Source organism: Protopterus annectens, chromosome 2.part0 (assembly GCF_019279795.1).
Source record: "Protopterus annectens isolate FY-2018-M chromosome 2.part0, PAN1.0, whole genome shotgun sequence".
Classification (NCBI taxonomy): Eukaryota; Metazoa; Chordata; order Ceratodontiformes; family Protopteridae; genus Protopterus; species Protopterus annectens.
In genome coordinates this window covers 1,919,865,804-1,919,892,124 of record NC_056728.1, presented here as the reverse complement: position 1 = coordinate 1,919,892,124, position 26,321 = coordinate 1,919,865,804, and the positions used below count along the sequence as shown (strand labels likewise).

Sequence of the window (26,321 nt, the reverse complement as noted above, 5' to 3'; positions counted from 1 at the left end):
ATCTCCCAGAGATTGCCACTTCTCTGGAGAAATCTTCCAATTCACATGAAACAGAGCCCCTCCCTGACCCTCTTCAAATGCAACCTAGAACAATGGATGGGTGACTGCAAATTCACTCCTGAGATGGTGCCCATGTTCCTTCTGGACAGATGACATTTGTATTAACTGTCATAGACTCTTACCTTTGCAAACTTCACTCACCTAACCACTGACAATTGGGGCAACTCAGGATAAATATGGCTAGGCTTTTAAAGTGATCTAGGGCTGTTAGACTAGTAACCTTTGCTTTGCTTTCTTCCTTTTCAGTTTTGTTGACAATGTCTCCTCCACGAAGGTTAGTAGTCACATTTGAGATAACCATAAAGCTAAATGAATGCCCTGGATTTTCATACACATGTCCATATAGGGCATTGGTTACCACTTTATTCTTGATGTCTAACAGATGGCGAAGTATCCATTCCTTAAACTTTCTATTGTTCTTTCCTACATAATAGGATTGGCACAAATTACAAGTGCCAACGTATATAACATTCTTGGTGTTGCAGTTAGCAAAACCAGAGTACTTTATAGCATTTGTTAGTTACCGGATGAACAAAACTGTTGGAACATTTAATGTGGCTGCAAGCTACAGAGTAGTTCCTATTAAACCTATTTTGAAAGAGAGAAGCCTAATTAAGAAATGAAATGGAGGCTTAAGGAAGGCGTGCATCTGATTGCTGTATGTGATTGGTTGAGCAATTAAGGATTTTTATTTAACAGCAGTAAGTCAGGTCTGCACACTAGGATCTGAAGAAGGTTTTTTAACTGAAAGCGCTTATCCTGTTTGACCTGCAACTTGAACAGCACAATTTGTGCTTTTTATTTCTTCGTTTTATTAAAGCCTACATTTTAACAGAATTTCTCAGTGAACTTTTCCTTGTGGTGGAAGCCTTTTTTTCATTTCACTATAGTGGTAAATTAAGTACTAATACATGAATCGATTCATTTGGGTATAATGAGCATAAGTGTTTGTGTTTATATGGCAGCTAAGTGTGTATAGGGTGAAGCTAAACAAAAGATAATACAAAAATTGAGAAAGTGGAAACTCATGATCATATATATGTATAGTAAGGTGCAAGCCATGAAAATGTTTCTTATCCCTTTAGTCTTGTATTACAGTTCAGTTGTATTGTTATTCCAAAACTTCTCTTCTGATTGATATGATTAATGATGATGATTAATAGAGGTGAAGAAATGTGGGAGAGGAAGAGAGCAAGAGATATCTTTCCCCTCTCTCCAAAATACTCGAAAAAAGCATTCATTCACAACTTCATAAATACCTGCTCCAACACACCCTTCTCACACCCACCCAGCACGGCTTCCATTCCAACCACAGCACAACTACTGCCCTGCCTATCCTTTACCCATACCATTGCTGAGGCCCTAGATAACAAACTTATCTCTTGTCTCTCCCTAGACCTCTCAAAGGCATTCAATACAGTCTCCCATCCCCTACTGCTATATAAACTTGCTAGTCTCAATATATCATCCTCCACCCTTACCTGGTTCTCAGTTACTTATCTAGTAGGCTGCAGTCTGTTAAATGTCTCTCTTCCTCTTCTCCATTCTTACCTGTCCCAACAGCAGTCCCCCAGGGCTCCATCCTGGGACTCCTCCTGTTCAATATCTTCACCAATGACCTCCACACATCTTGTAAACTATCCTCCCTCATCCAATATGCTGATGATTTCAACCCTCATCTCCATCTCCAAGAACATCTCTGAACTTCATACATTCACTCAACAAACCTTTTTTATCTACCGAACAGTGGCTAACTGATAACCTACTCATTCTTAACCCTAAAAAGACCAAACTCTTACTATTTCTCCCCCACTCACTTTCCTACCACAAATCCTCCTTCTCTATCTCTTCCTCTAATAACACAGTTATTAAACCTGATGCTCACATAAACTTCTAGGAGTCATCATTGATGATGAACTCAAATTTAATATGCACCTTCTCCAATGTATAAAAAAGACAAACCAGAAACTAGGTTTATTATATTGTAACAAAAGATTTCTAACTCCAAATGCTAGACGCTCTCTTGCTCAAGGTCTCCTCCTCCCTCTCCCTTATCTTTGCTGCCCCAGTGTTTACCAACATTCAAGCCACAACCTTTAACAAACTCCAACAAACTTACCATAAGATTGCTAGATTCATCACAAACTCTCCATACAATACACATCACTGGCTAGCCCTTACATCCCTCAAATGGCTAGAATTCCCCCACCTACTGTTGCTATCGCAACTTCAAATGTTACACTTTATTCTTTACAAACCGTCATCTTGTCCTGCTCTCTCCTCCTTCATCTCTGCTTACACACCTTCTCGTACTCTCTGTACCTCATATCAGCAACTACTACAAGCCTATCAACCAAAAAAAACAGGCAAACTTATATAAATACTCTATAAACTTGGAACAAACTTCCTAGAGATATATGCACCACTATTCACCCTTGATCCCTTCCTCTCCACCCTTGGTGTACCCTGCTCACTAGCTGCCCCTCACAACAATAGCAGTCCCTATCCGGGAGGATACCACTTTCTGATTTATACATCATATCAGATAGACCAAACTCATGTTTGTAAATGTGTAAATAATCTGTACTCTGTTAACACCGGTCTATTTCAACTATGTGTGTGCAATCTTTACTTTGCATGTTTATGATAGTTTAACTCAATATCTTTTCATATATTACTGTAAATGTTATTTTTATTTTGTTTACTGTCTGTTTTGGAGCTTTTCTTCTGGAGTCTCCACTGAAAAAGGGCCAAAAGCCCATCTGGACTAAACCCGGTTAACAAATGTCACTAAATAAATATGTGGGATAAGTGTTTTCTTCCATAGAGTAAGGTGGTTTAGGGTTACCTGCTTTCGAAGGTATACTTTAAAACAGTTAAGATGTGTGTGTGTATATGTAACTCATGCAGGAGGTTATAAATTCAAGTGAAAAAGGATGATGAAATTCGAAGAGGAGTCGAGAAAGAGACTAAAAATTTTGGATGTAAGCCCTTAAGGAGAATAAAAACAACTGTGGAAAATACTATGTTCATAAAGCAGCAAAAAGTATTCTAACAGCTAAGCTACTGAGGGAATGGAGAAGGGAGATTTCTGCTAGTAGGAGTAAAAAAAAACAGGCAAGAGAGGGTTGTAATTTAGCAAAGGAAACAAAGTATTAGAAGTAAATAACTGTAGATGGCAAGATAAAGTGCAAAAAAGGCTAAGAAAATATTTGCACTGAAGGATAGTTACTGTCTTCTCTATCAGGGATTAATAAGAGTATAGGAAAAAAAGATGATTGGGCACTGGTAAGTGAAAAACTACCTCTTTTAGTTGAGCCTAGAGCAGACACAGTTGTTAAAAAAGGGATAATTAATATGAAATGTTGCATGGTAATGATTATCAGTCACAGGAGGTTAGAGAAGATTGTGAAGACGGACTGGAAAGGCAATTTATAACAGAACAATGTGAGGAAATGTATAAAGCACATGAGATTGCAACAAAGTGCAGAAGGTTTAGAATTTTAGCAAGTAAGTGTCGGCATAAGTATTGTATACTAGAAGCAGACTTCTGAGGCTTTGTCCTGAGGTAGATAGTAAGCAAGTAAGATGTTTTTTGGGAATGTAATGAGTTGACAGATTTAAAAAATTCCCTATGGAGTACTTTGACTGAAGTGATGGCGGAGCAAATAGATTAATGAGATTTGTTTGAGTTAGGATATAGGATCAGAATTGACTAGTAAGTCCTTACTAAGTTCAGTATTATTGGCTGCCAAAAAAGCAGTTTCTAAGAAATGGAAATTAACATCTATACCAAACGTAATGAAAGTTCTCAATATTGTTAAGGAGGTAAATGAACGAGAGGTGGGATGTTTTAACAAAAGAAGTAAAGTAAAGGAATAAATGTAGTGGGCTCCTTTTTGACTGCTGATGTAGTAGGCTTCAGACAATGGTAACAGGTGGTTGTTAGCCTGAGGAATCCTACTATTTGGACAATTTAGTCACTATTTGTGCAAAATATTCTTTTGTGTCCTTGCTATGCTGCTGCTGGTCATATTGCTGTTGTGTTACTGCTGGTGTTGTGTGGAGTGAACAACTCGTACTTGAGATTTTCTTTTTTTTTTTTTTTTTTTGCTGAAATTGACCGCCTTCACTGGAATAGAGATGGAGCTGATTGAACTACGATATTGCTGTCATTTTTTGATGTCCTAGCATCCATGGAGTTTGGAGACTCTTAGGATGATTTTGTTCTGAGACCTGACAAGGTGTTTTTATGATTTGTGCTTTGATAGCATAGGATTGAACATGGTACTTTTGCAGTGTGGATATTTACTACAAGAAGTAACGTTTAGATTTTTACAGACCGTATTCTTAATTAATGGGAAGTAACTTAGTTTTATACTTAGTGGTTGCTTCGTATGTGAAAACTTTGCCTTGTTATGTCTTTGTAATGTATGAGAAATTTATTTGATTAACATTATTGTTTCTGGGCGTAATTAAGGAAAGAATAGGTCCCTTCGATATGGTGTTAATATTTGAATTTAAGGATGAACATTCTGGGCCAGATTCAGAAAACTTTGAGGTATCATGCTAAGGGAATTTCTGCAACAAGTGACCAAGCACAGGGGGACTGCAATTCAAAAAGCTCTGCAACATGATGCAACTCTGCCAATTAATGTGGTCTGCTGTGCTTCATTAAACATCACTTATGATAATGAGGCAAAACAAGATGGTGGAATGGTTTGGAAGCATTTAAATAGCTTGCAGCCATGCTGGGCTCACCTTAGATTTGAACTCATATGCCTGTGTTCAGATGATGTAGATAATGCAAATACGTTTAGTGTTGCCACAGTCATTGTAGATGTGTATCAGCAGGAGGCAGTCATTGCAGTTGCTTTGCTCAGCAATACGTGACATTGTCCACGGAGGCACTGGTCATCTGACCATGCTTAACATGCCTTCTGTAACACTGGCATATTGGGCTGGAATAGCATGGACAGGGGCACCATGCAGGAAATTGTAGACATGTCTGCCTCGTCTGTGGAGTACCTATTCCAATGCATACCAAAGTATGTTTGTGGCTTTATATATATTAACTCCAGTGGCTTTTCAGCATCTTGGGCATCTGGCTGGAGAATACTCCTTCAGTTTTTTAATGCCATGTTTCAACATGTTGGGGAGCATATGTGGTTCCTATGAACCTCAGAGGAGAAAGCAAACACCGCATGGGAGTTCTATAACATATACTCCATTTCCCTGAGCTGCTGAGGACCATAAACTATACTCCATTTCCCTGAGCTGCCGAGGACCATAAACTATACCCACATTGTAATAAAGGGCCCAACTGGTGAAATGGGAAAGAGATTTATGAAATGCAAAAAGTATCACTCCTTCAACTGCCAGGTGGTTTGTAGTGCATGGGGTGCTAACTAGAATTTGTGTGCAGGCCACTCAGGCAGTTAACATGATTCCCAAATATGGCACACATGTGATCTCTCTCAACAGCTTGTGAGGGGGTTGACTTCCCACAAGGGCATCTTGTGGGTGGTGCTGGAAACCCCACTGAGCCCTAGCTCTTGACACCCATCAGAAATCCATACAAAGTGCCCAGGAGTCCACCATGCACTATTATAAACTACACAAATTAGAATTTGTGTTTGGGCTGCTGAAGGCATGATTTCACTCTCTGGGTACATCCAGTGATGTCCTGCAGTATGACCCTGCCTCGTGCCAAAATACTGACCATGTGTTTTATGTCCACTTTGTCCACCATATGTATTACTTATTACCTTACCTCCCAGCCCTCCTTCAGTAACAACTCATCCTGTAACTTCCCCACTAACTCTCCTAGCTATACCCTTTCCCTTGTCTGTCATCTCATTAACTGCTCACACCGTAAGCAACTATTTACTTACTACTTTACCTCCTATCCTCTCTCGCTCTTCAGTAACGGCTCACCCGTCTAACTTCACTTACTTATTTAACATGTCTTGTTCTACCCTTCCTCACTTCTACAATTCCTCTCTCTGCTCACTTCTTCCCTACCTATTCTACTCTACTCTCCAGTTTATTTTTCTGTAGTGTAACTTTACTTTAGTTACACACACACCTTTGAGAGATTACGCCTTCCCCTTATCTGTTGTATATTTACATAATTCCTACACTGTCTAATCTACTGACTGTCCACATATTTATTTGATTTTTCGTCAACCTGATTAATTTTGTATTCATTTTAATCAATTTAACTCAACGTACTTTCTGATGTCACTTTAATGATGTTTTACTTTGTAATCATTTTAATCAGTGTAGCACAATGTTCTTTACAATGTGTATGACTTCTGTTTGTTTTCCAAGTATTTGTAATTTGACACTGGAGCTTTTATACCTGTGCCTCTGCTGTAAACAGACTCCCACCAAGTCGGACTATCCCGGTAAACAAATGTTAAATAAAATAAATAATACTTGAGAAGCTGTTACAGCACATTAGCCTTTTGCAGAGCCAGCAGTTTCTAGCACCACAGCCAGTAGTAGCTGAGACAAAAGAGTCAATGGAGGGACCAGCAGCAGGAGATGACCATGCCGGATGGAGGTGGGCACAGTATGCCATGGTACTAGAAGAGGCAGCAGATTGCATATAGCTTTACAATATAAATACATAAAAGTTAAGCAGCTACACTACAGTAAACATGATGCATGCAAAAATACTAGGCTGTGCTTTCCCCTGCATAGGCTTTCCATTCTGTGCTTCAGACACAGGCAAACCAAGTGTACAAAGGGCAGGGCACAGATATTCTTAGTGTTTCACTGTTGCAATCATTACATTTGGGTTATCTGCTTGCAGGTAGCCCTCAGTCGTCCTGATTAACAAAGTCTTAGGTCCTGCTTCGGTTGCTGTCCCTTCTTCCATGACGTCAGGTTGTCAGGGGTATAAAACATGCAACCGACGCTATTACATCAGTCTTTCTTGCTGTGCGGTGCCAGAAGCAGTTTGCAAGTGCCGGTCGTTCGACTCCTGAAATTTTCATTTTCGAGTTTCACAACTGAAGTCTTCAACTAAAAGCTAAGTACCCCATTTGGGAAACTTTTTCTTGCTCTTAACCGATGTCAGTAAAAGTAAATAATTGCATTACTGGTGGAAAGCAAATACCTCATAAAGATTTTCATTCGTACTGTATTCCTTGCCTACTATGGTGATGGTGCTGCGATAGCGTTGTCTCACAGTAAGACGTCCGGTTCGATTCTCAGCTAGAGCGTCTTCTGTGTGGAGACGTGTTAATGGGCATACCTTCGTTGAAGGTTGTGCGTCAGGGCCAGCAACTCGACACGTAAAATCTACTGCCAATCATTAGCGGACCGGAGTTCCACTGTGACGACCCCTAACCAGGAAAAGCCGAAAGACAACAACTGTATTCCTTGCCTAGGCCCTGACCACGACATACCTCACTGTTGGTTTTGTGCCTTATTTAAACCACAAACTATCCCATCGTCAGTTCAATTATCCTGATACGTTTTAGGTCAGCCTTCCGACTACCGACATTCCAAAAAAAAACGCAAAGATAAAAACAGAGACAGGAAGCATAGGTCCAAAACTGCCGATGATGCTTCTCCTAAGCCAGTCGCCAGTTCGCCGGTACTCAGTGAGGCACTTTCGCAACCCCGATACCCGCTACTTCTGGTTCGCATGCTTTTACTGAGACCCATTCGGAGTCCAGTATGCCACGAGATGCTTCAACTGTGGAACTTGCTGATATATCTACCTTGGATGGGTCCAGAGCCGCTGTGCAGGCACCGGCTTCTGAGGGTGTATTCAGGCCTACTGATTTGAGTATTAAACCAATGCCATCTTTTTCTTCAAGGCCTAAATCTCGAACCATGCCTAAAAAACTGACACCCAGACCGCATGGTCAGGCCTCTATGCCTAAAAAACAGATAATAAGAATGACTGAAGACCTTATTACTCTAATCGGGGGAAGCCAGCCTTCCCCCTCTGAGAGCCCTATGACTGAGTTTGTTTATGATACTTCTGAAATTTCTGGTTCCTCTGATGACCAGGATTTACCCTCATCTACCGATGAGGATTCTGATGCTGAGGACTCCATTCCCTCTGCTTCCCCCCCAGAGGATTTCTCGTTTGGTGAAACCTTGCATACTCTCAGGGAGCATTTTCATTGGGAAAGTCAGGATTTCTCTGATTCTAAAAAGAGGCTTAGGGATTTCTTACTGTTGTCCCAGCACAGGCCTTTAGCCATGCCTCCTGTACTAGACCTTGTTGATGATGCATTTGCAGAATCTGGCTTGCCCCCTGACTCTCTACCTCCTGCTCCCAGGAAACCTGATAGATATTACAGGGTCCCTGATTCTCACAATTTCCTTTTCAAAAATCCTACTACGGATCCTGAGACCATTTCACAGGGGCCCAAGGGCATTAAAGCTACTGCTGCCAAAAATCCTACCTTCTCTGATAGAGACTCCATGGCGCTGGATAGATGGGGTAAGAAGGTATATACTTCTGCAGCTTTGGCCATTAGGGCCCTAAACTGCCAGTTTCATATGTTAAAGTATCAGCAGCATATTATTGGATTACTTAAACAGAAAATGATGTTTCCTGATTGTGCTGAAAATAAGGATTTACAGGATTTATTGCATTCAGCTAAATAGGTTGGAAAACATACTTTGCAATGTGGTTTTGACTCTCTAGAGTGATCTTGTAGGGCTGCTGTTACTGGGTCTGTACTTAAAGGCATGCTTGGCTTAAGGAGCAATTCCTGCCAGATCATGTTAAAGCAAAATTACTGGATGCTCACCTAAACCAGGACCGCCCATTTGGCAACAAGGCAGAAGTTGTTCTTAAAAATATGGAAGAAAAGGCTAAATCTGTGCAAACTGTTAAAGATTTTTTACAAGTACAACCTCCAAGATTTAGTAGGCATTGTCCTTCCAAGAATTGGTCTTTTCCTGCCTCTTCCAGACCTTCTCGGTCCAAACCCAGATCCAGCAGAGCTCCCAGGCTTCAGTCCCAGGGTATGCACAGGACTAAGCAGTGGGGGGCCTCCACTTCCAAATCTGGGAGTAATAAGACTCCCCCTATGGTAAACTGTCTTAATTAATTCCTTTTAATATTTCCAAGCACTTATCAACTTACTGCCCCTTTGGGGGGAAACATTGCTCTTCATGCAAAGAACTGGAAGCCCATTACTCAGGACAAATGGGTTTTAAATATAGTGTCCCAGGGATTCAGATTTCACTTCCACACGTTGACAACACCAAGCGGGTCACCAGACCTACCCCCAAATCAGTGGGCAGAGGCACAAAACCAAATACGTTCTCTCTTAAGCATGGGGGATATTCAGTTGGTACCAGAAGAGGAAAAGGGACAAGGTTTCTACTCGAGACTTTTCCTGGTACCCAGAAAAAACAATTCATGGCATCCTATTCTGGACTTGTCTACTCTAAACACCTTTTTGGAGATTCCAAAATTCAAAATGCTGACTCTTCACCAGTTGCTTCCTATGCTAGGCAAAGATGCCTGGTTGGCAACACTAGATTTAAAAGAAGCATACCTGCACATCCCAATCAGGGGAATCCTGCAGAAGATACCTACGATTCAAAGCAGGCTACATGCACTATCAGTTCTCTACACTGCCCTTTGGCTTATCTACTGCGTCCAGGGTATTCACGAAGTGCCTAGCTCCAGTTATTGCATTTTGCAGGCAAAGAAATATTCAAATATACCCATACCTGGACGATTGTCTAATTCAGGCAGAAAGCCAGGACATACTTTTGAATCATCTGGCCTTTGTACAAAGGATTCTAACTTGTCTGGGGTACACCATAAATGAAAAAAAATCACACCTGGTACCCTGTAAACAAATTATATTCCTGGGAGCAAGCTTGAATACAACTTCCCAGATGGCTTACCTCACGCCAGAGAAACAAATTAATTTAACAACCTAGTTCAAACAAGTGGCCACAAAAATCCTGCTTATCTGCAAGACAAATACTGCAAGCCTTGGGGTTCATGGCCTCCTGCATTCTTCTAATTCCATATGCAAGACTGCTTGAGGGAAAATACAGTGGTATCTAAAAAGCCTATCGTGTCAACTTTCTCAAGATCTAGAAGCAATGATTCCTATCCTACCTTGCCTACGTCTAGAGTTCCTTTGGTTGACAGAGGCCTGCCACCAAAACAAGGGACTACCTTTCACACCACCCCCTGCCACCCAAACCCTAACAGACGCATCAGACTATGCATGGGGTGCTCACCTGGCAGTAAAGTGCATTCAAGGCAAATGGAACCCAAGTCAAATGCACCTGCATATCAATCAAAAAGAAATGTTAGCTGTACAGAATGCTCTGACAGCCTTCAAGGACCACATTCTTCCAGGACAACTAATGGTAAAGACGGACAACACCACTGTTATGTGGTACATAAACAAGCAGCGAGGTACACATTCTTACCCCCTCTGCAGACTAACCATGGTGTTGTGGAACACAGCCTTGACCTACCAAGTGCACCTACAAGCTCAATCCCTGCCAGGAAAATTAAATACACTGGCAGACGACCTAAGCAGAAACCTCATGGACCCACACAAGTGGAAACTGGAACCAAGGATTTTCAACATGTTGACAAGCAAATGGGGGAGCCCAGATATAGACCTGTTTGCCTCTCTCCAGAACTACCAATTGGACAAATATTGCACAAGGACTCCCCACAAACAAGCCTGGAAAGTGGATGCTCTGTCCTTCAGATGGAAAAACTTATCAGTCTATGCCTTCCCCCCTGTGCCTCTGCTCTCCAAAGTACTACTAAAAATCAAACAGGACAAACCAAGGATGATTTTGATTGCATGAGACTGGCCACGCCAACACTGGTACCCCCTCCTGCGTAGTGTGTCACGGTTCTCCCCATGGCACCTGCCCCTGACTCCTTCCCTGTTGTTTCAGCAGGAGAACCAGATTCTGCACCCTCAGCTTCTAACACTGAACCTAGCAGCCTGGCTAATTACCTAATCTCTCCTTTACCATCCCACAGTAAACCTGTGATGGATATCATTTTAGAGGCAAGGAGGCCTAGTACTAGAAAATCTTATGCTGAAAAATGGAAAAGATTCTGTGCCTGGAGCCACTCTCAAGGGATGAGCACAGCAGCGCTCAATTTACCTCAGATTTTACAATACTTAACTGAGATGCTTCACAAGGGCCTGTCTTTTTCCTCCATCAAAATTCACACCTCAGCCATTTCAGCTCATTATAACACAGAACCTCCTCTCTTCTCTCATCCACTACTCAACCAGTTCCTCAGAGGGGCCAAAAATCTGAGACCACCCAGGAGAGCTCCAATCCCAGCCTGGGACCTTAACTTTGTTTTGGAGAAACTCCCTGTACCTCCTTTTGAGCCAGCTGCTACTGCAGACTTAAAATTTCTTTCTTGGAAAACAGCTTTCCTTTTAGCATTCACTTCAGCAAGAAGGGCATCTGAATTACAGGCCGTTATGGCAGTGGAGCCTTTCATCATCTTTCATGCGGACAAGGTGTTCCTCAGAACCAATCCATCCTTCATGCCCAAGGTGGTATCCAGTGTGGCTCTTAATCAGTCCATTCATTTGCAACCTTCTTTCCCAATCCACAGAACAAAGGGGAACGGATACTGCATTCCTTGCATGTGCACAGACAATTTAGATTCTAGTTGGACAGGACTAAACCTCAAAGGAAATCTGAACAACTGCTGGTGGAATTTGCTGCAGGGGCAGAGGGGAAGGCTATTTAAAGCAAACTATTTCTAAATGGATAGGCCATTGCATTCATTTCTGCTATAAGCACCATGGAAAACCTATCCCTCAGGGGATCAGACCTCACTCCACCAGGGCGGCATCTACCTCTACCGCCTTTCTCAGAGGCGTCCCTACCAGGGACATCCTAGAAGCTGCTACCTGGATTTCTGGATACTTTCACCAAGCATTATCATTTGTCAATTTTTTCTAAATCTAGAGCTGGCTTGGCCACTGCAGTCTTGCAGGGCCTTATAGCTGGTCCTAATGCTATCTAAATTCCTCCTCCCAACCATAGCTTTGGGAATCTACCCAAATGTAATGACTGCAACAGTGAAACACGAAGAACATAGTACAGTTGTGTACACTTGCCATAAATGTAGATGTTTGAGTGTATTTACTGTTGCAGTCCTGGTTACCCTCCCTCCAGCTCCCTAACCTCTTTTGGCTATACCTCTACTTTCCTTTACTATGCTTAAAAGTTTTTTGGTGTATTTGCTTTTTTGTTGAAGGTATACCTTTGTATTTTTACATTTAATTGCTTCCCATTAGGGGGGCACCTGACATCTGGGGCAAGAAAAACTGATGTAATGGCGTCTGCTGCATGTTTTATACCCCTGACGACCTGACGTCATGGAAGAAGGGACAGCAACCAATGCAGGACCCAAGACTTTATTAATCAGGCTGACTGAGGGCTACCTGCAAGCAGATAACCCAAATGTAATGACTGCAACAGTGAGTACACTCAAACATCTACATTTATGTCAAGTGTACACAACTGTACTTTAATTGTACAGGTGGACAAGGGAGTACAGGAGTGCATGTCTTTCACAGGAAAGTGTACAAAGTGAGTGCTGAAGTATAGCAAAATTAAAAAAAATGCATTTAGGTGTAAGAACTGGATTGAGGGGTTTAATCTGTAGAAGAGTCCGGGTAAGTGGATGTGTGGAATGTGCTGGGGCCTGTGATGATGTGTGCATGTCTGAAGGGGCAGCGCTTCAGCACTTATTGCAGCATGGTCTACTGAACAGGGCCAGGGAATGCATGACAGAGGATTCTGGTTCCAGTGCACATACCTACCGACGAATCTGGCTCTGCCAAGGTTTGCTTTCGCTGTACATGACCTTGGCTAGATGTTGGTGTGCTGTGTGAGCTAAACTGATATCCGCAAGCAGATGTGCCAGCCTGACAATGGCCATGACCATGGGGCCACCCTATCCTGTGTGTAGCCACTTTCGCCGTCAGTGTTACTGTGGAAGTAATATCAGTGCAAGAGCTCATCTAAGGAAATTAGGGTAAATGGCTGTAACTCTTCCGTAGGCATCGAAATTGTGTATGTACTTTTGAGCAAGGGATGCATGGAGTCGCATTCACTGTGTCCAACCCAAACACTCTGCCCCTCTGATTGTACCAGCTTATCACTGTCTTTATTATCACAGGCTATAGGTCCTCCAACATCAGATGGGTAGTTCCACAGTGCTGGTGCTAAATATATAATCACCTGTGACTATACCAAAGCAAAAAATAAGTACTGCCCAGCACCACAACTATACATACAGTTGATATCTTTACACTGTAAAAACTATGATAACAATTAATACCCCTGACCATACCTCATGCATATGAATGTAGAACTTGGAGGAGGTATCACTAGTGTTGTACCCCAAGCTTCAGTTGTTGGCGTGCTTCCGTTTCATATGTAGTTCTCAGAGGATAAAACTAATGTAAATCATTTGTGGTTGACCAAGTTTGCAGATTACTGTAAACGTGGTGCCATCATAAACTCCCAGAGGACACCAAGATCCTCCAAGAGGGCCTTTTTTAATCAACCAGCTGATGTCATAACCATGGACTAAAATTAAGTCCCAAGAAGTGTACAGTACTGTCCTTTGGCAAACATGCCATCCACTGGAACTATTACATTAATAAAGCACCCCCTAAAAATTTTATTTGGTAATTAAAATCCTGGGAAAATGTGCAGACAACAAACTGTCCTTTGATTATCATGTATCCATTTTTATAAGAAGGTCTTTTTTTCATTGCACAACTTATTAGTAAAGATATGTTGTCTGGGTCCAGGGATGTGATCATTCCAGCCTACTCAGCACTAATTAGTCCAGTCATCAAGTATAATGCAAGTTTGGTTTGTACTTGTCCAAACACTTAACAGAACTTGGATGACCACAACGCTTTCTCACCAAGAAAATCAAGAATCTAAATCATAAAAACTACACTGGCAGTCTCTAAATTTTGTCCCTTTTGCAGTGTTGTACAGGCTACTGAGGGGCGATCTCTGCCTTGTGTAGAGAGCTCAGCAAACTCTATCATCTCTGATCTTCTATACATCTGCAAGTCCAGTGGTGGAATAAACACTTTGTCAAGAGATCTTAAGCTCTTTTGCATCATAAATAGAACTTGTTGGAGGTAAAGATACTTATAACAGAGAATACCACTTCTTTGGAGTTGTCTTCCTCTCTACATAAAACAAAGTACTTCCTTACTCTTTTTCAGATGTAATCTGGACAAATGGATAGGAAACTTGTTCAGCATCCTTGTCCCTTATGGATAAGGGACAACATAAATGTTCTGTCTACCAAGTTGGGGTTATTTGTACTTGCATTGCAAGGGCTAAAAATTTCATGGGAGTGCAGGGCTAGACTTGTAAATCTCCTCACAGATTAGTAACCTAATAAGTACCCATGAACCCATGTGAGTACACCAAAACAAAAAATGTAGTACCCAGCACCGCAACTACACATGTACTTGATATCTTTACAACAATAAAAACTATGATATCAATTAATGCCCTTGACCATACCTCATACAGTTGGATGTGGAGCTTGGATTTCTGTTGCACCTGTATGCAAGTCAGACAGATATAAACCATGTAAAAAGAAGGAAAGATGGATTGCAGCTGTTGATACTCTAGCACTGGACTGCATATCTCTGGCATATTCTGTTGAAGCAATGGGGCCTTTCCAGTACTGTACTGTGGGGGCTTTGAGAAGTGGTGCCATCTTTAAGCGAGACTAGGTGATGCTCCATTTCCAAAAGGGATAGTTCAATAAATAACCCCCACCACCTGTTGCCATACTAGGCACTGTGCTTGTATGAGTGGCAGGATAGATTATATGTATCACCCTGTGGTGTACCATATCGTAACTGTGACCCTGACCCATCCTCAGCACTAACATTGGTGATAATGCATTGTAAACAAATGGAACGTTTCTCCACACGCCCCTGCTGAAAATGGGCATTATCCAGTCAGACTTTCTGGGTAAACAAGGACAATTTTACACCATGCATAGTCATGGAGGGGCTTGTCAGTGGAATGGACTACAAAGAGCCATCTACCATGGAGACAGAGGGATTCTAGTACCACCTCTTTCTCAGCATCCATAAACTTGGATTTGTGGTTGGAAGCACCAGCAGAAAGCATTACCTGTCTTCTGGGCCTGTTGTTTGAGTATAGCTCTTTTAATATTGAAAGCAGTGAAATTACTAGTCATGATCCTGCATGGGCTTTACAAATCCTTACACTATTAATATCTTGGTTGTGCTTGCGTCTTACATAACTGTATCCACCAACAGTCTGTGTCAGGCATGTATATGTTATAAGCACACATCTTCCACAAAACACAGAAGTGCAACTTAACACTATATGACTATTACAGTAGTAGTGTTACAAAGGGTTGTGTCTACTCACATATGTACAAGGTGCACAACACTACAATAACATTGCACATGGCTGCATCTCGCACCTACTTTAACAATCTTGCAGGCTACTACATTCAGTGCAGTTGCAATGTACCCCTTAAGGCAAATTTTGGACAATACATTGTGATGCACTGACAAACCAACATCCGTTCCAGACCTTACATTAATGATTAGGTGAAAATCTACCCTTGGAGAAACTAGAAGACATGTACAAAATAGAATTTATCTTTTATAATCAGATGCTTCAAAGAAAACAAATTGAGAAAACTTACTGAAGGTCCTCAGAGTACAAAAAAATCTTTACCGAACAAACCAATGTAGACCACCACAATCCTTCGATAAAACACTAATTTGATATGACAAGGCAAAATTCAACAAGCAGTTTTTAACACAGATAAGCACTTTCGGGCTCTGCCCTTCTTCAGATGAAATAAAAACAATCTTAGTCACATTTAAATACCTAATTCAAAACAGTTTCCAACCAATCAAAATTTATACTGCACCCTCCTATCTTTGAGGGCGGGTTTCATAGGAACAAATTCATTTAGTCCTGGTGTCCTATGGGCTAAAAGCTCAATTATCCACTTTGCTTCTTCTCTCTCAGTGGCATCTGCTAAGCTACCCTTTCTTATACTAGGAAATACATTTGCAATAGCTCTAAATCTAAACTGATGGTCATTATTTACTTCTATATGTTTATAAAGTGCATTGTGCATATTTCTGGTTCTTATGCATGAAAGATGTTGCAAAATTCTAACTTTAAACATATTTGTTTTTCCCACGTAAAATGCTTTGCATTGCTGACACTCAGCTAAATAAATTATATTCTTTGTTCTACAACTGGCTTTTGCTTTAAAATAAAATAATTTCCCTGTTACTGGATGCTTAAAAACAATCTCTTTATTAATACAGTGACATGCTGACATGCCTTGCATAGCCCACATGGTTTTTTACCTACTTGACAAATGGAACTTTTGTTGTGGTTACTCTTTTCTTGTGTTAAAATGTCTTTCAGATTTTTATTTCTTCTAAATCCAAATTTGGGTTTTATCCCTACTATTTCTTTTATTTTATCATCAGATAAAAGTATATGCCAATTTTTCTTGATAATGTCACATACACCATGTATATTACTACTATACGTGAATGTCATTGCATGTAAATGCAAATTTATGGCCATGTTGCTCTTCTGATGAAATTTTTTCTATGTATATTACCCTGACTTAATTCACTTACTATTAACCTCTCATTGTAACCTCTATTTTTAAAAATATGTTCCATATTCATCAATTCTTCCTCAAAATCACTATCTTTAGTACAAAGCCTTGAGGCTCTACTTACCTGACCCCTTATTATATTCTTGTATGTATGTCTGGGGTGCATACTATCATAAGTAAGTAAATTATTTTTCCAGCATTCTTTTCAAAATAAGGAAGTAACAAAGCCAGATCTTTCTTTTTTAATTCTGACATCCAGAAAATCTATAGCTTCATCTGAGCATGTGAGAGAAAATTTGAAAAAAGTTGTGGTGTGTTCCAAATATTCTATTTAAAGTACTAGTTCTCTCTTTTCCCCTTCCCATAAAATAAAAACATCGTCCACAAAACGTCTATAAAGAAATAGATGCTTTTTCCATCTGTTTTGGCCCCCCTAGCACAAGACATCTCTCCCAAAATGACAAAACCAAGTTTGCATATGTATTAGCACAGGGGGTGCCCATGGCCCCCCCCTGTGTTTGTCTATATACATTGTCATTGCATATGAATACATTGTTAGATAAAACCAAATTCAAGCATTTTCTTATTGTAAATAATTTCCTATCATCTGATTCACCCATTTCTTTGCATAGTTCACAAACAGCATTCATGCCATATTCATTTTCTATCACTGTAAACAAATTTACAACGTCTAAGGTGACCATTAATACTTCTTTTCCACATATATCAACGTTTTTTATGGCTTCCAAAAATTGTTGTGTATCTTTCAAAATTTCTATTATTCTTGTTGTATATGGTTTTAAAGTATATTCTAACCAAATAGATATATTTTCAGTTACCCATTTTCTACCTGAGACTATCGGTCTCAGTGGGGGATCTTTATAATTTTTATGTAACTTGGGTAGTGCTTTGAAAATAGGTGTTACCGGATATTCTATTAATAGAAATTCACTAAGATCTTGGTCTATAGTATTGTTATCCAACATACATTTAATACTGTTATGAACTCCTATTATGATGTTGTTGAGTTGTAATGGACTAATTTTGAAGTAGGTATTACCTTCTATTAATAAATTATTTAATTTAAAATCATAATCATCCTTATTTAATATAACAACCGCTCCACCTTTATCTGCCTGTTTTATTATGATATTATCATTGTTCTGTAAATTTATTAATGCTTGTTTTTGTGCATTTGTTAAATTAAAATATTTCTGATTTTTACCTTCTTCCAAATATTTATATAAATCAGCTTCACATACTTTAAGAAACATTTGCATGGTAGAATTGAGTGGTGGCATGAATGTACTAGGTTGTCTCAACATATGCTGTCTATTTTGTAGGTTAAATAAACTTTGCAACATTACTTTTCTACCATAAAACATCATATCCATGACTATTTCATTAAAACAGCCTTCTCTACTTGGTACGAAGGACATACCTTTGTTTAAAACAAATAATTCATCATCATTGAGAACATAGTTAGATAAATTATAAACAATATTATCACCAGTCAATTTGATGTCCTTCTCTTTTTTGCCCCTCTGCTTAACTCGCACACAAAATTTTAAGCTCTAGCAGGTGACAGGATTCAAACTCAGGTTATCAAAGTTTTCTTCTGTAGCACGATAAGAAACAGGACGACTTGTCATGCTTATATAGTGTATTGACTGCCCTCTGGGCACAGTGATTATGCTAATTAAGGCTGCTCTTATTGTTTCTGAAAAATTTAATTTGCACAGTGAGCAAATCTGATGAACATTGGCAGATTACTACCCAATACCATGCACATGCCTCAAACACCTACGGGCAGCTGTGCACATGTGCAGGAAGCCAATAATATTATGAGAGAATTGTCATCCTATAATTAGTCATCTGAAGATGGAGTAGCTGTAGATCGTGTAATCTCGGCAGCAAACAGAGGGATGGAGAACTACCATGTTTCACACCTTAAAGCGGCATTGTAAACATTAATACATGTGCAATGTTATTAGTTTGCCATTCATCGTGTTAATGAGATGCCAATTGATACCCAAAGGATGTCACATGAGAGTTCTGTTTGGCCACCAATTTTTCTGCCATTTTTTTCGGAGATTATTTACATGAGATATGTCTGGAGAAGAGGAGGAGGTATAAGGAGGAGTCAGAGATTTTCTGAACTTCTTCCATAAGCAGTGCAGCCTTATTAATTGGCAACTGTGGGAGGTCTATACCAGGTCACAGTATACGGCTGATGCCTGGAATATTTTTGCCAAGGCTGTCACCAGTACTACTGGCATCACTCGCACAGGGAGAGCAGTGTCATCACCACTACAGTGACATGAGTTGATGCAAGCTTGACCTCCTCCACAAATGGGAGGATGAAGTTAAGGCATAGTCATTACCTTAGTGCTGCAAGTATAATATCTTATAGGTACCCAAATAACTTGCCACTGAGTGCCATCATCTAATTTTTCATTATGCTCATTTTATATCTCCAGCCCTGTAGAGCTTGAACTGACCATGCCGATGCACAAGAGCAGACTAGAGCCTAAGAGAGTGTCAGGTTGAATATACACATGCAGTAATTAAAAGTTGGCTTTCTTTTCATACTAACAGTTGCAAGCATTAAACATAATTGTGCAACTTTAATACAGCAGCACCAAATATGTCAATGCTAGCATAGGTCAAAGCTGCTATTATGAATGTACAATGTTAGAAGTGCGCTTTGAATGCCTCCTCTTGTATAGGTAGGCAAGTTGATCATCATGATGTCCTTCTATTCACATGTTGCAATATTCTGTACAGTTGGTATTCCCCTCTTGCTACTTGAATGTCCGGCCAGTATACAAAAGTTTTGCAGTCACTGTATGGTGAGTGGGACATCTGACGTGGCTAGCAGAGCGTGGGCCATAAAAGTGATGTCTGCATGCACCAGACTTCAGGACTTCTCTGCCGCCACTCAAACGTCAGGTGTCCCTGCCTTCCCAGCTGTTGGATTCTCAAGAAACTCTGATAAGTGCCCTACTGGGGAACCTTTTTTCAGTCATTCTATGCTAGTGCTTGTTCATGTCATCCAGAAAGGGCAAGTGTAAGTGCACCCATCAGATTCCACACAAGGGTGCCCACAAACTCTCTTTTCTGTCTAGGAAATTCTCATGACTACAAGGCCTGCTCTATTTGCCAGGCATTTGTCCTTAAGACTTTACGTAGCAGACTTCACACGCTCAATTTGTACCTAGAGAAGCAACGTCTGAAACAGTTAAGTGTTCGGTATGGAGGTACCTTCCAACTTGCCTGCTGAACAGTCAGAAAAAAGGCCAAGACCACAAGGCCTGCTACTATCGCTGCACCTCCACCATCTGGTGCTCATCCTGTGACCGTTTGCCTGGACGAATGCTCAGGCTCTGCCGCCTTGGGTATAGTGCGTACTGGATTGGATGCCATAGAACCTGGTGCATAAGGCATATCCACAGAGGCTCTGTGGATGTCTGATTCCAGTGCTGAAGGGGAACCTAGGCCCTCGGCAGACCAGCCGGATCCCTCCACAACTTCCCAGTTGTCAGATCCTAGGCCTTGTCCTGTTCATTCTAATTTTTTGTTACTGAGGTTCGCTTGTCTCTGATGAATAAAGGCTTGTTGCTTTGGAACACTACCTGGATTTCATGGCTTTTGGAATTTACTGTGATTGAGCTCATCAATGAAGTTTTAAGACCACTATTTTCTTGGTTTTACTGGGTTTTTTTTCTTGAAATCAGTCTGCAAATGTTAAAATCCAATGAAATGTGTGTTTTATGACACCCACAGTCTGAGTGCTTCTTTGGTTTACCTTGTTAAGGAACTGAATATACAATGAAAGTAGACTGAGTTGATGGGTCATCTCCCCTCAGTGTTTCATATTGTCTTTTTTTAATGGCATTCACATTATAACACAGGTTTACTGATAAAACTCTGATATTGTCATGCCTGGTGCAGGTTAGCACATCATATTACTTTACTGTTTCCCATATCTCCTGTCTAAGTTTCACATTATTGTACATTCATTTATTGTTATACTACCTTCTTCATTGAGTTTTGCAACCCTGCTTTGATGGGCAGCTCTCTCTTTGCACTCTTCTGTCTATGTGCTTTCCATTGCTGTAGTGAAACCTTTACACTCCATCCTTAGCCATCCGTGACATTTTCCTTTTCATGGAACATTTGTCTGCATATATATTACTGTAAATTACAACAATGCATTGTACTTGTGGGAACTCGCAATGGCCACCAGAGTTGCTTGCACATGTTTGGCATTTACCTCAGCTGCTTGTATTCTAATCAGGTTGTGAGGTACTCTAACACAGTATGGCCACTATGAACAGCTGTTCATTTCACACAATGTCTTGGCCGCATGTGTAGGTAATGAGCATTGAGGCTCATAGTTCAAGCAATGTAAATAGCAATGATTTGGCCATGATAGCAGATGCAGAGTTTCTCACTGCCTGGGTCTGTGTTTCTTGTTTGTTACCTGTTGCACTTGTTTCTGGTATAATTATGTTTCTAAGTGAACTTTTTGCATAAACATGTTACATTTTAATCAGTTTGTTTCTAATAATTGAGGTGGGTAATTTCTTATTCATTTTTTTGTTTTGTTTTTGAAATGCTTAGGTATTATGCGCTGTAGTAAATTTGAACTTGAAGTGGAAGTTTTGAGAATAATAGGTAGAGGGCTGAGGTTTGAGGAAGGCAGTAATTGGTCAATTTATGCAATGTTGGAGTGAATGAAAATTGTTAAAGTACATATGTATACTTCATGACAAAAACAATGGAAACTGATTTTGCAGTTTTGCTTAATGTATGTAAACTTGTTACAGTTTAAAATGTGTTTAAAAACCTGTAAAATGTAATGACTGAAGAAGGTAGCAGCTTGAGGCCACAGACAAGGAGCAAAAAAGCCTTTGTTAACCCTACCATTCCTGTTGAGGCCTGAAGTTCAGGGCTTGATCCTCTCAGCCTGCATGTGCCTACTTTGTAACTCTTAGCAAGTCACATAGCTAGGCACTGCTCTAGGACATTTGGGATATTGGGCTAGGCTTTTCCATGGTCTCCTGGACTACATGCCTAGTAACTACCTTCTGGCTGGCTCTAGTGAGATTTCTGTTTGTGCTCCATTAGCCCCATGCCTTATTTCTTCTGGATCCCATCCTGCCCTGACCATACAAAAAAAGATGGTGGGACCATAACCTTTTGCTGCTATACAGGATTCTGAGACGTTCAACCAACTTTAAAGTTACCTGCTTCTATATAACAGTAGATCCATGCACAAACCTTAAAGATGATCTGCACATTCAACACACAATTTAAAAAAAATCACCCGAAACTAGGAATGTTGTATGGAGTTAGCACCATAAAACAACCTTGGCCTACTACCTGCATCTCTGTTGTACTGGGCTCAAAATCTTAACTAATATTTAGGCTACACTAAGAAGTAAACTACAACAATGTTGCAACAAAATTCGCTGCTACCAAACCCTATAGAACCGATCACTGCTCCTCTCTAAAGCAATTACTTTGGCTTGAATTATCCTACTGTCTCACATATAGTCAGCCACTTGTGCCTCATGACCTAGTGTATAAACATTCAAAATTCCCAGCACTAAGCAACATTCTCCACAACTGCTATCCAAATTATCCAAACAGACCACTACTTTCACATGATTAAAAAAAAAACTCTCTACCTACAAAACCCTAAGAGATCTGCAGGAAATGCCCTCTATTCTAGCTGCATTGCCAGATACTGGGACTCAGTCCCACTTTCCCTGACGACCACATCTAACATCCACACAGGGTGTCAAAACATTCTTGTACTCCTTTTTGTACATATTATAAATACCCAAATGTTAAGTTGTCAATCTCGCCTTCATTCTTGCTGGATGGGTTCGGAGCCGATCCTCTGCTCTGACTTGGCACTTGGTAAGCTCAAAAGTCACTTCCACCAGCTCGAGGCAGCCCTATATCCCATGATGCAAGGCGGAGATTACCCAGATCTCGTTTGCCGCTTCGCTCATGGGGTAACTTTTTACCAGCTCCTGCTAAGTGAAAATTTCTCTACCTTTTCTAAGACTTTAGTCCACCCCATTACCTTATTTTTATATATATATTACTTAGTTAATTCCTCGATTCACTTAGCCCTATTCCCGTTAGTGTCCCGTTCCCTTTACTTATATTTTTTGCTAGTCGGGCCTTAGGTCCTTACCCCTCCTATATTTTTTCCTGTCAGGGTTTGTTGTGTGTGTCTCTGTGTTTTTTTCCCTGTACTTGGTTTAATTAAACTAGTTTAAGTTTTTGGACTCAGTGTGTAGTGTGTGTGTGTAGACACTCAGTAATGTCTAAAGAAGCTAGGGTCTCAGGCTTCAAGAAGTGTGACTCGTGCTGTCAGAAGATGTCTCTGACAGATGGTCACACTTCTTGTATTTACTGCCTGGGACCTCTACACCTGCAGGACTCCTGTGTTATTTGTCACTCCTTCAGCCAGAGAGTCCTGCAGGAACGTAGAAACAAACTCATTCTCAGGGGCTTATTAAAGCCTGAGAGCTCCCCGGCTAAGTCCGGCTCGGGGAAGCCCTCAAAGCCTCCCAAGGCCCAGTCTTCAGTGTCCAAGCCTTCGTCCTCGGATCCGACTCCCTCGGAGTCGAGATCGGCTCCGGCTGGAGCCGATCCTTCCTTCTCTGAAGGTTCGGTATCGGCGGCGATCGGCGCCGATACTCTTGCTTCCATTCCTGTGTCGGCTCCGGCTGGAGCCGACACATCTCTGACTCAGCTCGGAGCAGACAAGTTGTCGGCTCCAACTGGAACCGAAGGTTCTTCGGCTCCGATGGCTCCGTTGAGAAAGAGATCTAGATCTCCATCGCTGGAATCTATTCATTCGGCTCCGGCCTCTCCTTTACTTTCGGAGCGGAGCCATCGGAGCCGATCCTCAAGGTCTTCCAGACTCTCAGACCATGACTTGGAGAGAGTGGTGAGTAGACTGCTGAAATCACAGGCACTGGGCCAGATGCTTCATAGCCCGTCTCAGCAGACGACCGCTATTCCACACCCTCCAGAAATTCCTCCTTCAGATCTCGGAGCCGGAGCTTATTGGAACTGTGACTGTTGGTGCTTCGGAGCCGATACCACTCCCTTCGGCTCCGTCGTCTTCGACTCCTATCTCCTCCTTGAGACCATCCTTGGAGGGATCCGGTCGTCAGGCTTCCTTTGTCGGCTCCGAGGGGGTGAGTGGCATCGGACCCTTATCCGACCCCGTTCTCCCCCTCGGAGCTTTGGCTTTGGTAAGCTCGGCACCGACATCTGCTTCGGAGCCTTCCCTTTCGGTGGGGCTGGGGATTCCTGTTTCCTCGGAGCGGTAGCTCTCGGTCCTCCCTGAGAGGGGAGCCTTCGAGGTGATGAGTGTACTAGCCCCCGAGCTCAGTCAACAGTCGGTCCCTTTAGCTCCTCCCTCTTCAGTGCCTGTGGATATCTCTTCCCACTCTCTTGCTCCCGGACCCAGACATCCATCGCCCCAGATTTCCCCATTAGGAATGCCCTCCTCTTCCGAGGTTTCTCCTGATCCTTCAGGGGAACCCCCGCGTAAGAGGACCTGCAAGAGGAAGCATTTAGACTCCCCTGAGTCTACGACATCAGATACCGACTTAGATGATTCGGAGGGGTCCCCATGATCCCCCTCTGAGGATGTCTCCTTTTCAGACATTCTTGAACTCCTGAAACAGAGGGGGAACTGGCCCTCCATTAACCCCCTCCGAGGATGAGTCGGTATACCTGGAGGCTTTTGGATCTCGACCCTCCACCTCCTGGGTTTCTCCGCCTTTCGACCCCCTCATGGACGTGATAGCTCGAAAGGCGTGGGCATCTCCTGATTCTGTGGAACCAGTCCCCAGGAGGCCTTCTAAATTTATCACGGCCCCCACTGAAAAACAGTTTCTCACCAAAGGTGTCCCGGTTGATGCCATGGTGGTGGCGGCCGCCACCAAAAAGGAACTTGCAGATCCTTCCGTACCGGTCCATCCTCCTAACAAGGAGTCTAGGACCATGGACAAGTATGGTAAGCGGATGTTTTCCTCAGCGACCTTTGCTATGCGTTCGCTGAATTATCTATGTCACTTCACCCGACTTCAGAGAGATATCCTCAAGGAATTGGGTGAGGTGGTACAGGATCCGTCAGCTGCTGGGGCTCAAGAGAAGATTGCCTCTCAGCTGGGATTCCTAAATTCCATAACTAACTCCTCCATGTGGCTCATTTCTTATGCAGCCGATGGAGCGAGTAGAGCTGCAGGCACAGGAGTGGCTCTCAGACGTCAGTCCTGGATGCGACTTTGCAATTTTGCAGACCGCTTTAAGGCGTCCTTCACAAACTCTCCCTTCGATGGGACAACTTTGTTTGGACTTCAGGTGAAGGACACTTTGACCAGGTATGAGCAAGACGGCAAGACTCTTTCTGCCGTAGGAGTCTGTTTCTCCACCCCTTCAAGGCCTTACCCCAAAGGTCAGAAGGGAGGGAAAATGTGGTTCCGAAAATCTCAAGGAGTCACGCCTGACGCACATGGTCAGTTTACCCCCAGAGGCAGAGGGGGTAATAACAACAGATGCCGCCCTAGGGGCAGAGGGGGTCCGCAGAACCAGGGCAGCAGTGAGCCTCTCTCTGACAAGCCCTTCCAGCATCCCTGAGGTGTTGCCCAGCTGCCCACCCTTGGAGGCAGTCGGGGGGAGATTGTCACTGTACCCAGAAGCCTGGCTTTCCCTTTCTCAAGACAAATGGGTACAGTCGATCATATCCAAGGGTAACAAAATACTTTTCGAGAAAAGCTCCTTCCCTCAAAAAGGATCCCTTCCAGACGTTCCACCCGGTCTAAGAGAAATTGCAAAGCTAGAGGTTTCAAAACTTCTAGAGAAAAGGGCCATCCAGCCAGTTCCAGCAGACCATTTAGAATCCGGAATCTACTCAAGGTTCTTTTTGGTCCCCAAAAAGACGGGAGACTGGAGACCAATATTAGACCTCAGCAGACTAAACAAGTCTGTCAAAAAGACGAGTTTTCGGATGGTCACACTTCAATCGATTTTGCCCTTTCTGGACAAAGACAACTGAATGTGCTCTATAGACCTTCAGGATGCGTACTATCACATAAAAATCCACAGACACTCCAGAAGGTTTCTCCGCTTTCGGCTGGGGACCAGTCATTTTCAATTCAGAGCCCTGCCCTTTGGTCTCTCCACAGCCCCCAGAGTGTTCACCAAATGCATGGCAGTGGTCACGGCTCACCTGAGACGTCAGGGATTCCAGGTGTTTCCGTACCTAGATGACTGGCTCCTCACAGCCAGCACCAGGCATCAACTTCTCCAGGCCAGGGATTACACTCTACGTCTCTGCAGCCAGTTAGGGATTTCTGTCAACTTCGAAAAGTCTTCCTTATCGCCTTGCCAATCTATTACCTTTATAGGCGCAGATCTAGACACTACTCGGATGTCAGCAAATCTAACAAATCAAAGAATCCTGGATATCCAAAATCATGTTCGGATCATCCTATTCAGCAAAAAGGTACAAACCAGGTTGGTCCTGAAAGTGTTAGGC

General features: G+C 42.0%; 1 protein-coding gene across 1 annotated transcript in view; it reads left to right on the top strand.

Moving 5' to 3' along the window:
• The window catches only part of MCPH1 (microcephalin 1), a 2,707,094-nt gene that overhangs the window by 888,525 nt on the left and 1,792,248 nt on the right, over positions 1 to 26,321 (top strand). The window lies entirely within an intron of this gene.